This window comes from Astatotilapia calliptera, chromosome 6 (assembly GCF_900246225.1).
Source record: "Astatotilapia calliptera chromosome 6, fAstCal1.2, whole genome shotgun sequence".
Taxonomy (NCBI): Eukaryota; Metazoa; Chordata; class Actinopteri; order Cichliformes; family Cichlidae; genus Astatotilapia; species Astatotilapia calliptera.
This window is the reverse complement of record NC_039307.1, coordinates 20949425-20967160: the sequence shown is the minus strand read 5'-3', so window position 1 is coordinate 20967160 and position 17736 is coordinate 20949425. Positions and strand designations below refer to the sequence as shown.

At 39.4% G+C, this 17736-nt stretch overlaps 2 protein-coding genes across 2 annotated transcripts in view; both read left to right on the top strand.

The window, feature by feature from the left end:
- LOC113024198 (MAP/microtubule affinity-regulating kinase 4-like) overlaps window positions 1–17736 on the top strand; it is a 597794-nt gene that overhangs the window by 364589 nt on the left and 215469 nt on the right. The gene's annotated exons all lie outside the window — the stretch shown is intronic.
- The window catches only part of dlc1 (DLC1 Rho GTPase activating protein), a 51750-nt gene that overhangs the window by 10564 nt on the left and 23450 nt on the right, over window positions 1–17736 (top strand). The window lies entirely within an intron of this gene.

Sequence of the window (17736 nt, the reverse complement as noted above, 5' to 3'; positions counted from 1 at the left end):
AACTCCTGATCTGGCAAAAATTTGGGAATTCTAAAGCAATGTGCACAAATATTTGCACACATTGTGGGGTTCACTCCTGCTTACTTGGTAATTGTACTTGCTGATTTCATACCACAGTCTTTTGTGGCCCGTCCACTCCTACGTCTTTACTCCCTGCAGTTGCAGAAATGTGTGATTTCTCTTTGGGGCAGTGCTTCTTTGTCAGCAGACATGGACCTTTTCACATTAGCTTGAGTCACCGTGTAATATGTGCCTCCCCAGCTTTAATCAATACAGCAGGTTGTGTCGTGCTGAGAGGAGTCATGCACTGTCAATTACAGAACCAGGGAGAGAGAGTAAATCAGAGCAAAACACGTATTTCACGTCTGCAGACAGCCTGTGAGACTTTTTTGCAGAAGAAAATGATAAATAAATAATCACAGTTATTTCTTTAATCCATAAATTTTATGGCTAGAAAGGGAGGCTAGAATTTATGGCTCGATAAATACTTGAGAATAGAATGCTTGTGTTTGCAATATAAAAATGTAATATACACTGGAGGACAAAGTGAGCCTGTCATGTGATTTTGTGCTCTAATAAAAGGAGGTGTTTATGCAATGGCTATATCAATAATATGGAAGGCCTCGTGAGATGATTAAGACCAGAGGGAACACAGCGAGTGTAGTTTGATGTCATGGAGCGTTGCAGCAAGACATTGCCACACTCACATTTCCTGGAATGCAGTGTGACCGTAGCTGGCTTAAGGACTTTTCAGCTGTACAGGAACATTAAACTGAGTAGAACGAAGAAATACAGAGGGGTTGCACGTAATTGAAAAGCAGCATAATCGCGGACACGCTAATGCAAAGGAACATTTCTGTGGGATGAATTTTTGAACTTCATGCAATTGGAATGCAAATTCATATTAATCACCGTTGCTGGTGCTGTTTGAATCCACACGCTCCATCAGTTGGTGCAGAGTTCATCCAAATGGCTGCATCTGTGGCGAATGGATGTGGATAATTAATGGATCCAAACTATTCTCTCCAGCACTTACTAGACATGCAGCTGAACACTTTCACTAACACGTCTTTCATCACCGCTGCCTCAAGAACAGATACTAAAAATCGCTAAAAACTCAAACCACAACACCTCATCGTAGATTTGAGCTCCTTTTTGCATCATATTTATATTTTAATTATGATTGAGCAAACTATTGTGTTCTCCATATTTTATTAAGGTTTTTGCTGCCGTAGATTTTTCTTATCTGGCCTTCGTATCTTTTATATAAGATAATAATCTTTAGTGAAAATTAAAAAACAATAATATCATGAGGATACATTCACTCTGGATAGAAGCTGTAAGAATGAGTGATTGTGCATTTAAAACGATTTGAGCATCTTTTACTTCCACAGTGAATGCACATTAATCCCACTATGAACTGTACTGCAGTTGCACAAGACAGGTGTATCTACACATCTGTCAGAATCTTTTTAATACTTTATGTCCAAGGTCTTTGTGTCTCACAAGCTCCAAGTTTTAGTGCCTGCCTTTTTAGCTGTTCATAGTTGGAAATGACTTGTGAGAGAGGATGATGGCGTGACGATTCGTCACCGGTCATTAGCTGTAAAACAGCCACATTCTGGAAGAATCTACTCCAGATGTGTACTTAAAACAAGTTTTAGTGCCCCATTAAAACAGTCTCATCTCTCGTGAGTTAACTACCTCTTGGGGTGCCTGATCTTATGGTATGTTGCTTGTTTACTCTCCAGTGGGCCTTCATTTCCTGTGTGTCTGCTGCTTTCAGCCCTCTAACAGTTCTCAGGGGGTTAGCTATCTTTAATTTACTGAGCCGTCGACGGGAGTTTTTTGGCTAATCTTGTTGTTCTTGTTTATATTTTTGACCCTTTGAATACCATTAATTGGAAACTTTCTCTCTAAATCTAGTTTTGTTGTTGGGAATAGGAAAGGTGCAATTTAAATCATGTTACAGTGCAAGAGAAAGGTACAGCCCATGCCCGTGTCTTTGGACTAAGGGAGGAAACCGGAGTACCCCGAGACACGGGGAAACCATGCTAACACAGAACAGCCCATATTTTGTTTCAAGTACTGTACCAGTGTTGTGGTTTGAATTTCTTTCCGGTATCTTGCTAAAATACTGCTTTTAACCAAATAGAAAATGGGGAGAAGATCATTGATATATGAGGAGCGAGAGAAATCAATTACAGATGGATTTCCAAAATCTAGAAATAGAATCAAGGACGCTCTGCTTAAAAACCTCCTGCGACTTATGCCAGATCTGGTTTCTGACTCATTTTCATAAAGCTGGAAAGTGACTCCTATTTTCTGTCTGTGAGATGGCCAGTGTTGGTCAAGTTACTTGAAAAAAGTAATCAGTAACTAATTACTGATTACTTCCCCCAAAAGGTAATCCCGTTACTTTACTGATTACTTATTTTCAAAAGTAATTAATTACTTAGTTACTTAGTTACTTTTTAAAAACACGATTTACAACCCAAATAGGTGATAAAGCGATAGATCTTTCAGCCCAATTCTACTTTTTCTGCATAATCCATCATACAAAATGTAATCAAATGGAAAAGTCTCTTTTTAAAACTTGTTTTATTAGTTTTAATCTTTTAACTTTAGGCATCAAGCAAAAATTTAATTATATGCAACATTCTCTGACTTGAATAAATTAGTTTAATATTTAAACCTATTTTCTGCACATTCCAGCACATAATTTTTTTGTGTGTTTACACTCAGTCTTTCAAATAGATGCAAGTAAAACACAGCAGAAAATAAATAAAATCAAAGACTCAGCGGTCCTTTTGCTCTATTTTCACCTGTAAAGCAGGAGTGGGGTAGGCGGAGGTTTACCCTGGTGCAGGTGTGCCGCAGCGGTCAGTGGAAGAATCCGCGAGTTTCTCTGTGAATTTCCCATTACGTCGTTGCGCACTCGGTGCTTGCTTGGACGTTTAGGGTTTTTTTTCGCTGTAAAAAGATGTTTTCTTCCCACGCACAATGGACACTAATGTTTTTGTCACTTTTTATGGAATCAAACTCAAAGTAAGGTCAGTACTTCCACGCTTTAAACGCTGCACGCTCATACTCTCTCCCACAATCGATATATGATCCACTGTTGATCTGCACACAGCTGTTGTCACGAACGTCGCACTTGCTTACGTCACTGTCATGAGACATTCTCGCAAAAAAATCACGGTTTTAGTAACACAGTAACGCAGCGTTCCTATGGGAAAGTAACGGTAATCTAATTACCTTTTTTGCAATTGTAATCCCTTACTTTACTAGTTACTTGAAAAAAGTAATCGGATTACAGTAACGCGTTACGCGTTACTGCCCATCTCTGGAGATGGCTTGCAGACACTCTGGGTCCTCGAGCAAGGATGTTCTTCATTTTCCATGTCCTAATTAGTTTTCGTTAAATTTGCTTGGACAAAACTATTACCTAAATGCCATTTTGATCAATCTGAGAACAATCTGGTCATCAGTCAGGGAACTGGTTAGAAGTCTGTACCCATGAACAGCGCCAATAAAAATGCATCAGCTGCTCTGATAAGCTGCTGAGACAGGATGCCTTCAGGCTCCTTCTGGTCTTTTAAAGACTGTTTTCTGAGAATCTCAAAGGAAAAGGTTTATCAGGGCAACAGTGTGATCGATCACAAGTTGCGTTGGATGCTAAAAGGTTACTACAGTGTTTTCTTGTTTTTTAAGCAAGTGCTTGCTTTTTATTCTGTTTAAAATATCTCATCTTCAGATGGTCTCTCCAGCTGAACTTACATTTCTGTTGTGTTGCCTAGACGCCTCAATGGAGACCTCCGTGGAGCCTGAAAATAGTCTCTTTGAATGTTTCTTCCTCCTTTTCATCAGGAAGTGTTGCCTGCAACCTTTTACCTTGCGGTTTCACAGGGATCCTAACCCTCTTTACCACCCTGAATAGGTGAACACAAGGCTACTCGCCAAGTGTTGTCACTCCCCACATCCAAGCCAAACTTCATTTAACTCTTTATAGCTGCTAATAAAAGAAGCACTGGGGCGCTTAGCGTTAGCGTGTTAGCTAAGTGACATTTTGACACCTTAATGTCTTTGGTTCTTGTGTGGTAGAGGTCAGGGTCAGTGAGCATTGTGTACTTAGTGTTCCTTGGGCTAACTGCCCTGACAGATTACACAATAGCCCCGTGCTTCCAAGAACACAGTCATTTTTTATCCCGAGGTTATAAAAGCAGCAGGTTTATAATGTTCTGAACAAATCTCTCTGAGGATATAATGAAAGGAAGGGTTTGTTTGAGTCTTCTGGAGGTGACTTTGGACCTGCAGTATTTATTTAATTCCTTTCTAACACAACCATCTGTCTCTTTCTGAAATGCCTTTCACTTGAAACTTAATGAATGGTAAACATGCTAGGTCTTTTATTGTCTTCTCCTGTCTTTCCTCGGGGTCAGTGTAGCTGTCATGTGAACCACTTGAGTGGCTCTAACAATGTGCGCTCACTGAAACATGACTCGTGCCTCCCGAGCATGTCATTTTTGAAGATCAAATTTAAAACTATGTGTGAATAAACCAAGAGCACAGTAACCCTGAAACCTTTTCTCTTCACATGCCTCAATACTGCACAATGAAGCTGTTAACACAACACCTGAAGACGCAAAGAGGAATTTGTTTGTTGTTTGTTGTTTCTTGTTGTGTGGTTGTTGCCTGGTCACAAGGACATTATTGTTTGTGAAAAAAGAAAATGGCAGGTGTTTGTGTCTTGTGCCAGCATCATGTGTTTTTCTTTGAATAAACTCTTATATTTGCAGTTTTAATGCAAGAAAGCCAGATTTCTCTTTCAGGGGTCTCTCGCATTGTGTGACATCATTCACACATTGCTTCAGTGTTGTCCGCCACATCAGATGTGATATAACCACCACTCAAGATTTAAAAAATTATGTTTCCCAACTTATTTGATGGGTGGTTGGTGGACGTTCCTTGTAGTTAGTGGATGAAATTGATTGCAAAGAGGCTGTTGCACAAAAACCCTTGTGGTCACGACCAGATTTCTGGGATGTCCATAGTATGCATGGAGGACACATTGTTCCCTAGCAACTGGAGGTGACAAGTATGCATGCATGACTGACGCCTTATATGCTTTATGCATTATGATTGTGAGCATATTGCTAGTTTTTTTTTCATCCAAAATCGCACTTTTTGGCCTATATAGGTTAATAAGCAAGAATTAAATTGTTATTTTGAAAATTATTGATTTCACAATCGGTATATCCCTATTTACTAATTTTATGATGTCAGCATTTACACGTAAATACTACCTTTTAATGCCTCATTAAGACTTCTGCAGTGACCGACGCTGTTGCCTACATTTATGTTTATGCTGGTGCATTACATGTTAATTACAGCAAGGTCATGAGCTGTTGTTTCATATGTGGTGCCAAATGCTGGGACATTTTTCCCTCCTGGGTCACCACTCATCTTTACAGGTATTTTTTTTTCTTTTTGAAGTTAAACATTTTTCCCCATATTTGTTTCCACTACATTCAATTTCTTTTATAGTTTCAGCGATCTACCTCCAGGTATCTGCTGATATTTGTGGGTCCTTATATTGATGGTATGATTGTTATATGATTGTTATTCTCTCACTGATAGATTCAAAACCAGCAGCACAAAGTTGCCAGAAATGTGTTCATTCACATTCAAACAGTTCTTTCTCAGAGCATCTCTGTTTTAATTTTTCCATCTGCTCACGTTTCTTCCTTCACATGTGAAGAACTGGAGGAATGGGGGAAGGTCAGTGATGAGAGCCATAACCCAATCTGCTGGACATATGGAGGGCTCTGTCGCTGCTGCCAGCCTCCAGCTGGATGGTATTATTCCCCCTCCGTACTCAAGGCTTGAGCTATCATCCTCCAGGGACCAATGAGGAGCAGAGGGATGAGGGGGGAGTCATAGGTCTAAACTCTGGCTCCTGTTCATCACATAGTTTTCCCACCCTAAAGCATTTCAGTGCTTTCCATTAGCTCCCAAAGTAAATAAACCAGCTTTGTGAAGGCCAAAAAGACAGTCTAGGTGAATGTGGGCATTAGTGTTAATCACATAACGTGTTTTAGAATCTCTCGAGAAATAAGAGCCTTCTACATTAGACTTTTATATTTTATATCTAATGTAACTCCAGTCTGCTATATTTAAAACAGAATTCATTAATAGAATTGGTAAGAATAGTGGACCACATTGATTAGTGATCATTTTTATTTGGCTGATTAAGTGCTTGACCCTGATTCCCGTTTATCCTATTTGCATCTGGGTCGCAGTCCATTTACAAGATGTTTCCATTCACTGCCTAAGTGCAGAGCTGCTTTCTTCTCCTTATACACATACACTTACTTCTTTCAGTTTATTTGTATTTAGCTTACCAGATTCCTTAGATTCCTATGCTCTAGAATCAGGTCAGCTATGCATAAAGACAAGCATTTAGACTCCCCAATTGAACTACAGCCCTTCATAAACATATCAAAAAGCTTCTTTTTTTGGTCAGCGCTTACACAAGACCACGTAAAAAAATGCCAAGCATGCAAATAAATGTACGTGTAGGTTTGCACAGGCACACACGTGAAATTGTTTCTACTTGAATCTCCTTAGGTTCCTGTGTGTGCCAGACATTTGTCTTGTGAATCTCATGTCCATCGCTAGTTTAGTAGGTCAGGCTGTCACATGAGGAATGAGTTAATATCCACAGGCTGACCTTCCTGCTGTGATTTGACAGACCAGAGCCGAAGGGAAGAAAATTACTCCCACAGAAATGGAGTAGTGAGCAATGAGAGATAAAAAATAATAATAATAATAATAATAATAATGACAGGGTTTTACCCAGAGGAGGAAGGTTATTATTTTCATCAGCAAAGTTCTTCAACTCAAAGAGACATTTAAAAAGACAAAGTCTTCTAGCTTCTAGAATATAGTAAACACTAACACTTATTGCACTACTGTGCATTTGATGTAGTAAATGCAGCATTTTTATCAAGTAAATGCAATGGTCAGTTGCATCGCAAGTTTTTTATCTTTTCCATACTTAAAATTGTTTGCAGGGTCTCTAGTAAAAAGAGAAACCTGCTGGAAGGTACGGGTAGCTGATACCCGTCTATACATCCAACTGACAGATCTTATAGAGGTCTCTGTTTGATTTACAGTATCAACCCTATAGTTTCTGCTTTCTGTGCAAGCTGCTTTGCAACCCACCTCCACTATAGCTCCTCCTTGTGTCCGACTAGGTCACTGCCGTCGATGCCTCCTCTGTTCTCGGGATGGGGGGAGCATGTTACTATAGATGCAAATAATAATCATCTTTTAATCAATGTGATCTTGATTGAAGTATAATAAAATATTACAAAAAGAAATTATGTTTCATGTAGATTCACAAGTAGATTTCCAGTGAGACCAAAATTTCTAGTTTAAAATTCTTTCAGTTCAAAACAATGTTTGTTTGTTTTTTTACGACGGAAAGGTGAAAAAATTGATTTCATGCACTTCTTTCCATTTTTTCTGGTATATTATTTGTCATGGTATGTTTGTCATTTATCCCAGCTGTCTTTGATCTGCAGGAGCACTTTCACTCATTTTCTGAACAATGTCACATGAAACAGGAGTAGTAGCTGGCAGAAATCACTCTGAAATTGAAACCTGCTTGGTGCTCTATGGCCGAAGAAGCTCCAGGATCAGTGATAATCTCCCAGCTGAACCTGGTTTGTGTTTATCGTGACAGCCTTCGAGTCTGCATGCTTTGTCACGTGGCTCGCTGTAGGTCAGGGTTCAAAGGAGGTCACAGGTCAGGGCAGGGAAGAACCAAAGCATGAACTTCCTGTGTTACTCACAGGCAGGTTATACAGAGAGAAACAGAGAGAGAATGGATATATGGTACTTTGGAATTCGGTCTTTGCACGACACAATTAGAACTCCAAGACAAAAGTCAAAAACAGGAAAGAAAATAGAAAGGGGACGAGGGGAGTTGTTAGAGCTTCTTTTGGATGCCTCAGCAAGAACATGCACGTGCAGGATGCGGTGATATGTTTAAAAAAAAAAAGCATGCCACTCACACAAACAAAACAAAACAAAACAGGCACACAAACATATACAGGCATGCAGCCATTTTTTCTCCCAGATGTCATATTTCTTCATCTTCCTGGCATATCAAACGTCCATCTGTTCTCACCTTGCCCTTCACTCAGTCACACTCAAACTTCCACAATAGCTGCTGGGCTTATTTCAATCTCACTGCAACTTAAACTTTGCACCCAAGGCCTTGCAATTCATTGTTGCTGAAAGGTAGTTGGCATGCAACTCTTCCAAGTGCTGCATATATACCAACCCCACCTTCATTCAGGGCAATTCATCATGATGTCAGACGCTATCAGCAGGCCGTACATTCTTACGGACGTGTGTCACTACGCTTCTGTAGTGCACTCGGAGGATTATTGTAAGTCTTTCTTTGATTTTATGACAAATCCAAGTCGCTGTTCTAAAACATTGATGATATTGTGATCTGTATAAGTAATGTGGAGCTGGAGATGTCGTTTTTTTAGTTTGTTAAACTTGAAGCGATATGGGATGAAAGACTTGAGCTCACTTGGATTGTTTTGCTCTCTCTGTGTTTCTAGTTTGGAAAGCCTGGCCTGTAAGAGTACACCTTAATCCATAGAGTAATTATTGTACGTCACTTAGTTGAAATAGGAATTCTGGAGATTTCCAGGCATTACGGAGGAGCTGCGGATATGTGTTCATTTCAGAGCCATATGGTTGGCATCATTAACCACTCCCTAAGAATTCATCTCAGTTTCCCAGGCAGACCTCCACCTCTTGTAATTCTTAGAAACTGTGGTTGCGCACACAGTAACTCTTTATGTGATTAAGTGCCATTTTACCAGTCCCACAGCCTGTAGAAATAAATCAAGCCAAATTGTTTCATTCATTTTAGGCCAGTAACAACTGCACTTTGTAATAAAACATTGTTTTTCAGTCTTTTGCAGTGAAATTAATGGCATTAATCAACCAGTGTTTGCAGAAAGCCCACCACAGTTATTTTTTTACCAAATTTGGAAGTTGGAATAAAGTCTTCTTCTTATTTAAAATGTCACGTACTGTGGAATAACACTTAGTGATAACAGATTTTATTATTTGTTTTAGATTCTCTCAATCTTTCTCTCTTTTTTTTCCACGATCATTGCACATTTATAACACTGACTTCCAACCTTTTTACTGTTTTCACATGTCCTTCAAATTCAACGCCCAGCTTTTTGTTTCCATGAGAGATCTGTGTTTTTGGAAACATCTTTAAATGTACCTTTGGATCTGCTCTTCCTCTGGCGCCCATCTCTCACCCAAAAGCAAACCGTCACTAATCTGCTTTCTTCAAGCATGACTAATATGAAAACTATGGAAGGTAATCTGGAGCTCTGTGCATGTGTGTGTTCCTTTTTCATGTTAATCGGAACATTAAAGTGGTTTGCTAATCACTGAAATTGTTAAATGTCTGCGTTGTTGTACGTGCCTGTTTCGGTGTAGCGTCTAGAGCATAGGTGTCAAACTCTGGCCCGCGGGCCAAATTGTGCCCGCAGCCTAATTACATTTGGCCCGCGAAGCCATACCAAATTACTATCAGAGCTGGCCTGCTGGTATTATACAGCTAATATATATATTGTTTAGTATTAAGCTTTGCTTGTTCCATATTCAGTTTTTCAGCAAAACGTGTTTGAGTCCATAAGAAAAGATTCATTCTTATATCTGGAGGAATAAATATATTTCAATAAATATTACTGTTAGCCCGCGACTTTGTTCCCGTTTTGAATTTTGGCCCACTGTGTATTTGAGTTTGACACCCCTGGTCTCTGTACAAAGTGACTGGTTTTTTTGTTTTTTGTAGGCAAACACTTAATGAAGCATTACACACAAGAGAGTGCAGCAATGTGCAGAATAAAATATCTACATGAACATCTATGCAAATATCCAGTTCTTATGTGTGCATTTGGTGTACACGTGTGTATTTGCTACATTACACAGAGTTTGCATTTGCATTTACACATCAGTGTTCGCCAGTAATACCCTCTGCAACTGTCCGAAAGCCAAGGTTGAGTAGATACCACATATGGTAGCGCTTAACAAGAAAACAGTGATTTAACTCCTTTAAGACGTCAGTGATGACAAGAACAAGATTCTCTTAATTCTGACGTTAAAAATAGACTGAAAACCTGCTCAAAGGGTTCGGATAGTTCTAGTCACACACACACACACACACACACTTTTAAGCTTTATAAAAAGTCAGGCTAATCTGAACAGATCTGGGCTACAATTGAAGTTTTATAAATTTTGTATAGTTTTAAATTTCTACTTATTCATCATCATCATTCAGCCTCTTTGTTATTTGATCTGTATTTTAACACAAGCACCTGAATCTTGGGCTCAATATGACAAATCCCCAAATTAAAATCGAATCAGGCTGGAAATAATTTGGACTAGAGTTGCAATTATTGCAATTTTCTTTGCCCAATTCCAAAGTCTGCCCTGCCGATGCTGAAGTTCTCTTTCTCAGAGCTATGACTACAGCAGTTTATGCAACAAAAATGGCTTTTCTCCAATGCAAAATATTATCTATAAAATATAAAATATAATATAAATATAAATGAAACTATTACACTTTACAGTTTCCACCAAACTGATCTAAGTTACAAGATCACCTCTCACTTAAATAACTGAAAACAAAATATTCTGCTACTGGAAAGAGGAACAAAAAAGCAACTAAAAAATGAGTTGCTCTACATCAACCTTTACCGGACATATTTTACCTAAGCATGTGCAACAGAATTATGTAATGAAACAAATGTCAAGTATTTGCATAATTTTACAGTAATTTCATAAATTAACTGTACGTATCGTTACTACGTTACGTCGCTGGATCATTCTGGATCACAGTGAAGAGCTTCCTTGCTAAGGACATGTTAGCGTGTTACTGTATGTATGTGATAATTTACCTGCAGTGTTGTATGCATGTTGGACATGAATAAAAAGGGCTGCTCGTAATCAGGCATACGTGAGGCTGACCAATCCTTCACCAGTCGCAAACCTGGCAGATTTTAGATCGGTACATCTCTAATTTGGGCCTGAACTTGTTTTCCAGATCCCAAGTTAACCCATCGATGCTAGCCAAGACTGGATCTTCTGTAGCTTTGTGACTTAATGTGCAAATGTGTGATGTATAAATGAAAGTCTTGAAACTGTTATCTCAAATGTGAGATGTTCTGAAAACCTTCGATACGATATGTGCGTAAGTACGTGGTCTCAAGTGGACGTGCAAAACAAACCGCATGCAAGACTGTGGAGCTTAAAAGCCCATTATCCCTGCACAATACAGATCTTAAGCAGCCCTCCTTCAATAGTTCATTCTTCCTGCTTTAGGTTTTTGTACCTCCATAATCTAAATACACTCCTTCTGCTGTGATGTACAAGTAAAACCAAAGGGATAACTGGATCCACCATAGTATGTATATTTTTTTAAACACACCCTATGGATGAAAATACAAAGTATTAGTCGCCTGTGCAGAGATCCATTGTTTGTGTCAGTGTGTGTGTATGACTAGCTCCTGCCTCTATTGTGATCATGGTCAGTCCATCAAAGCCCGGAGAAGGTATTGGCAAGGCATTTGGTCCACTGTCTGCTTCACACTTCCTTTGTTTGTGTGTGTGTTTGTGTGAGTGCTGGTCCAAGCCTCTGTCTCCTCACACTTCCTCCCGGCCATTGTGTGTATGGAAGCATATGCTCGCTCTCCCTTTCTCTCTCTCATTCTTTCTCTTTCTCTAATCAGTGTCTCATTGGGTTGATCCCCAAGACTCTGGATGAGCTATTTCTGGAGATTCCTGTTATGAAAAGATCATCCACCCCACCTAAACGCCATAACTCTTCTGTATACATTGCTATGAAAAAGTATTTTCGTCCTTCCCGATTTCTAAGTTTTTTGTGTATTTGACACACTTACGTGTTTCAGATCATCAAACTGATTTTAATATTAGACAAAGATAATGCAAGTAAATACAGAATGTCATTTTCAAACGATTAACCACATTTTTTGGAAAGCTTAGTTCAGTTTCACTAACAAGAAATCACTGAAATATAACCTGTATGACAAAGTGAAGTAGGCTAAAAGATGTCAAAAAGCATGATCTAGAGAAATAATTGAGTCATTGACATCAATCAGTCTGGAAAGGGTTGCAAAAGGCTTGGGGACTCTATTGAACCATGGTGTGAGCCATAAATGGAACATGATACAGTGGTGAACATTCCCAGGAGTGGTCAGCCTACCAAAATCACATGAGGTCACAAAAGAACCCAAAACGACATCCAATGAACTGCAAAAATGTAACTTTTCTGAAAGTATGAATCTCGTTACATTTAGCCTAAAACTAACACAGCATCTTATAAAATGAACATCATAACAACAGTCCAACCTGGTGGTGATAGTGCAAACATCTGGGGATGCTTTGCTGCTTCAGGATCCAGATGACTTACCATAATTGATGGAACCATTCATTCTGTGCTCTACCAGAAAATCCTGCACGAGAATGTTCAGCCATCTGTACATGTCCTTATGCTCAAGCACACTTGGGTCTTTTCAGCAGGACAATGATCTGAGAGACACCATAAAATCCACCTCTGAATCACAAAGAAAAAATCCCACAATCCCCAAATGATGGTTTGGGAATGGCCTAGTCAAAGTCTGGACTTAAATCAGATTGAGATGCTTTGATATGACATTAAACAGGCTGTTCATGCTCCAAAGTCCTCCAGTGCAGCTGAATTATAAAAATTCTGCAATGAATACGACCAAATTCCAGCAAGACTCACTGCCAGTTATTACAAATGCTTGATTGCAGTTCTTGCTGCCAAGGGCGGCACAACCTGTTATTAAGTTTAGGAGGCAATTACTCCTTCACACAGGGCCAGGAAGGTAGAGCTAATATTAAAATTTGTTTCATGATCTGAAACATACAGGTGTGATAAATATGCAAAAAGAAAAAGAAAGAAAGAAATCAGGAAGAGGCCAAATACTTTTTCATGGCACTATATCTCTCTGTGTCTCAAAGTCTTTAACTCATTTTGTATCAGTGAAATGCAGAGGACAAACGCTTGCCATCAGAGGATTCGACTTCACAGTTGTGTAGATCCAATTTAGAAGCAAATGCATTACCTCTACCTTGCTTATGAATAGATCACATGACAGGCACACAATAAGTTGACAAAGTGGTGCCGTCATAAATACAGAACTTCAGTTTTTTGCCGATTCCAGTGGACCTCATTGACCTTTGCAAACCCACAGTTTGGTTATCTGTTATGTGAGTCTTTTTTGACATGGCCTTTGGGTGTTTGTGTATGTGTGAGTTGGACTGACACCTCCCTGCACTGACCCTCACTTGGCCTTTCTGTTCGGGGTTAGGAATGGCAAAAGACTGAGTGTAAACCCCGAGGCTGTCCCATGTCTCTACAGCAGGGGAAATAGTTTCATTCATTTTTCTCAAGCTTTTTGCTGTTTGATGTATTTGGCTTTGAGTCATTCTTCTTCTTCTCAACTCATTTTTTATGATTTTTTTAACCCTCCTTTTCCCCGTTTCCCTCTTCCAGGCCCTCCCTCTGTGTCTCGGGGTCAGAGGTGACACTGTAAAGTTTACAACCTACAACAGTAGCATCACCTAAGACAACCAGCTACAAACGCTGGATGATGTCTGTTTTGTTTTTAAAAATGGTCTTATTTTTCTTTCAGTATGGAAGTTATCACTATGAACCACTAGGGGACATGTTTTAAAATTTACTACGTTATACAAGATAATCCACTAAAACTGCCCCGCCTTAAATGTAATGTTTGTATTTTCTAATTCCTTTGCTAAAGGGTAGTTACACATAATGCCGGCTCTAATCCGCTGTGTCTGTCTGGTGCAACACTGATGCATCTCCCCATTTCCTTTCTTTTGTCCAAAGCCCTCATTATACTTATGTGTATTTGATCTGTATCTGAATCATAAGCCAAACAAATGCCTGACTCTGACAAGCTTTGATGAATGAAAATTGTAGACACTTGAGAGAGACACACACTCATTTTCCCCTGAGCAACTGGCAGCAGCGGCAGTCTGCTTGTCTGATCTCTTGACAATTTACCACACACATACATCAACAACAACTTGCATTATTGTGCATTTATCGCCACAAACCAACTTGAGAGTGTTAACCCCCACCCCCCTCATTTTTTTGCAGGGTTGTTGCCCCATCTCAAGCAAGTGTAGCTTTGGGTTAGGGGTTTGGTTGCAGCCTCTGGGTGGTCGGGTTATGTGGCTCAGGGATTTGGCCTTGTTTGGCAATCTGTCTTCATCTTTTTGTCCCTTTCTTTGCTTTCTCTCTCTATTCTTCTATCATTTTCCCCTCTCTTTCTCTCTTTTTCCTCTATCTCGCACACAGACTAATAATCCCAATTAGCTTTCTTCCTCCCTTCAGGTAACAAGTTAAGGATAGTCATCACAAGAGATGTTCCTTCAGATTATGAGCTCATAAAATTGCATATTTTGATGTTCATGCATCAGTGATCACGCTGATCTTTTTTGCATAATTTGCATGCTTATGCTTTATCGCTTAACCTGGACTGTTTCCTGCAGTGAGAGTGCAGCTGATGCAAAGTCTCTCCAGCCTTGTGCTGTATTTGACAACTGTAAACCGTGTTCTGACCTGACTGTCCCGACATTGTCCGGATATCATGTGTGAAAACAGCTTCAGTTTTTAAATCAGATAGGATCAGGAACTTTTATATGAGTGTGTTATGTTTTTGTATGACTGCTTGTACCGTCCCGTATGTTTTGCTTAGATTGGCTTTACTTTGGATTGTTTTGGGTTTTTACAAATCTGATGTGGAATGTTTAAAAATAGAAATTGCTAAAACATTTCTTTTAAAGAAAAAAAAACTATACAGATCACCACCACCGTGAATTTTATCCATTCATCCATCCATTTTCTTCCACTTATTCAATTCAAGGTCACCAGGGGTGCTTATCTATCTCAGTTGCCATGGACAAGTTTCACGTCTGTCACAAGACTAACAGAGAGAGACTTACAACCATATACAATCACATTCACTTTAGAATTACCAGTTAACCTACTAACTGCCATCCTTGGACTGTGGAAGGAAGTTGGAGTACCTGGGGAGGACACACAGAAAGGCCTCGACCAGATTCGAGGCCAAGAGCTTCTTGTTGTGCTCTTTCCAAACACTCGAAACTGCCCTACCGTGAATCACCATAGATTTTATAGTTATGGTGAATGGACATGGAAAATGTGATATTTTCATCTCCCCAAAAGTCAGCAGAGATAAATCCTCTTTTCTCTTCAGGACTGCCCTAATTCTTTGTGGCATAGATCTAACAAGGTGCTGAAAACATTCCTCTGAGATTTTGGTTCATAATGACGTGATAGCATCACACAGTTACTGCAGATTTGACGGCTGCAAAGTGTGCCAAGAAAATATTCCCCACTCCATGAAACTATAACCAGCAGCCTGAACTGTTGATACAAGGTAGAATGTTCTCTTGTTGTTTATATGTATGTTGAAACACAAATTGGGAATCAATAAAGAGCAGGCAACATTTTTCCAGTCTTCTGGAGTGGCACCTGGTGTGGTCTTTTGCTGTTATACCCTATCCTCTTCAAGGCGTGTTTTGCATTCAGCAATGCTCTTACCTAGATTTCAAGATTTCGCATATTGTGTTATATACCGTTGCCTTTCTGTTGGCTCAAAGCACTTTGGCTCCTTTCATTCTGCTCACTGAATATTTTGTCTTTTTCAACCATTCTCTTTAAACCCTAGAGAGAAAGATTCCTGTACGTCAGCAGTTTCTGAAATACTCAGACCAGCCCATCTTGCACCAACAACCATGCCACATTCAAAATCACTTGAAATCGCCTTTCTTTCCCAGTCTAATGCTCAGTCTGGACTTTAGCAGGTCATCTTGACAGTTATAGATATTTGCACTAATGAGCGGTTGAATGGGTGTACCTGATAAGGTGAGTGTATGCTATAGTCATTCTGAAGGTACTAATGTCTGGATTCCATCACTCACCAAAAAGGTGTAACTCTCTCTTGTAGAGCTTGTGAACAAGTACTTACAGGAGTTTTTGGAGGGATAGTACTGTATAAACATTATGGGCAGCATCAATCACACACATGTGGCATATGAGAAAATCCATTGTTTCTGCTTAATACCTGCCAAGGTGGTTATGTGTGGTGTGTGTATTTATTACAGGGTTACGCAAAAACTTGCTGACAGTTTGGCATGAACATTTTGCCAAAGGTGGAGTTTGATTGCATAGACTGATTCGGATCTGGATCCAGGAAATTATTTGGACATATTACCTAATATTTTCATATCATATAGCCTCCCAAATACATACTAAATTTAAAAAGGAAAAAGTGTGAAATGTGGTCTTTATGTTTTCAAGGAAAATGTCACAAATGGATCTGAATCCATACATAATTCAGGAGCTAGTGACTCAATGTATACATAGGAGGTCTTGTTGGATGTATAAAGGACTGCTCTTGTTTTATTGATTATTTGTGTAAGTACAAGATAGGCCTTTAAAGTACTTAGCAAATAGTAGTAGTGCAGAACACAAGCAATACACGCTTTTTTATAGTTTTAGAGGTAGGGTTGCAAAGACCAGATATAATGAAATAATATGTTTGTGTTGGGGACTTTTAGACATATTACCAGTGCTAAATGTATGATAGACAGTCTTTGCGAGTCATACACTAAATGTTTAGAAATCTTCTGTGGGCTATAAAAACAAACAAAAAAACTGCTTCTTGTTAAAACTGAAAACTCAAGGCAAAAATTCCAAATTATTCTCATCACCCATCAGAAATGAAAACAATATGCCTCTAACATGCTCACTTCAGTAGTTGGCTGGCTCTGTTCTGACTGAATCACTTGTGACTCCATCGTCAGCTGGTTCTGGTATAAATGCCAGCGACAGACTGCGCACAGAGCCAGGATTTTCTGCATCATCCTTTCCCCCTTCTGGCAGTCCGAACTCTGGATTAGACATATTTCCGTGCCACTGACTCGCCTCCCTTTTTTTTTATTTGCACCACTTCAGCGCTGTGAGTTACCATGGCAATAACAGAGTTGACGAGATCTAGGAAAAGATGAGAAGTCCACACATGGGAGCATGTGGCAGAATCTGCAACACTCAACTGGCTGTTTCTAAGTATACCAAACATAAACGAGTGAACTGTAAGTCTTATTATCTCAGTATCTCGTCCTATGTGCCCTGCGGTCAGGAATTTAAATGTGTTGTCACTGCAGTCAGCCTGAGCATGGTGTACGTGCGCCTGGCGCGTCATGGACACAGCCATTACCATACCTGCAACACTTCTTTTCAAGGCACCACTTGCGCTTTTCAGACTAAATCCCGCGTCACAAAAGAGAGTCTCACAGTTGTCTCCATTAGTTTCTAATGATATGCAAACTGGGTGCCAACCTACAAGTCAAATACTTCTTATGGGAGTGGTAGAAGCGGGAGAGATCCTGCAGCTGAAAAGAGTACGCAAGTCTTTAAAAATATATAACTCGGTTAATAACTTTAGTTTATCTACATGTAACATTTGTAAAATATATTTTACGGTTCTGAGCAAATACATTTGCAAATGAATTAGAAACGGATATCAT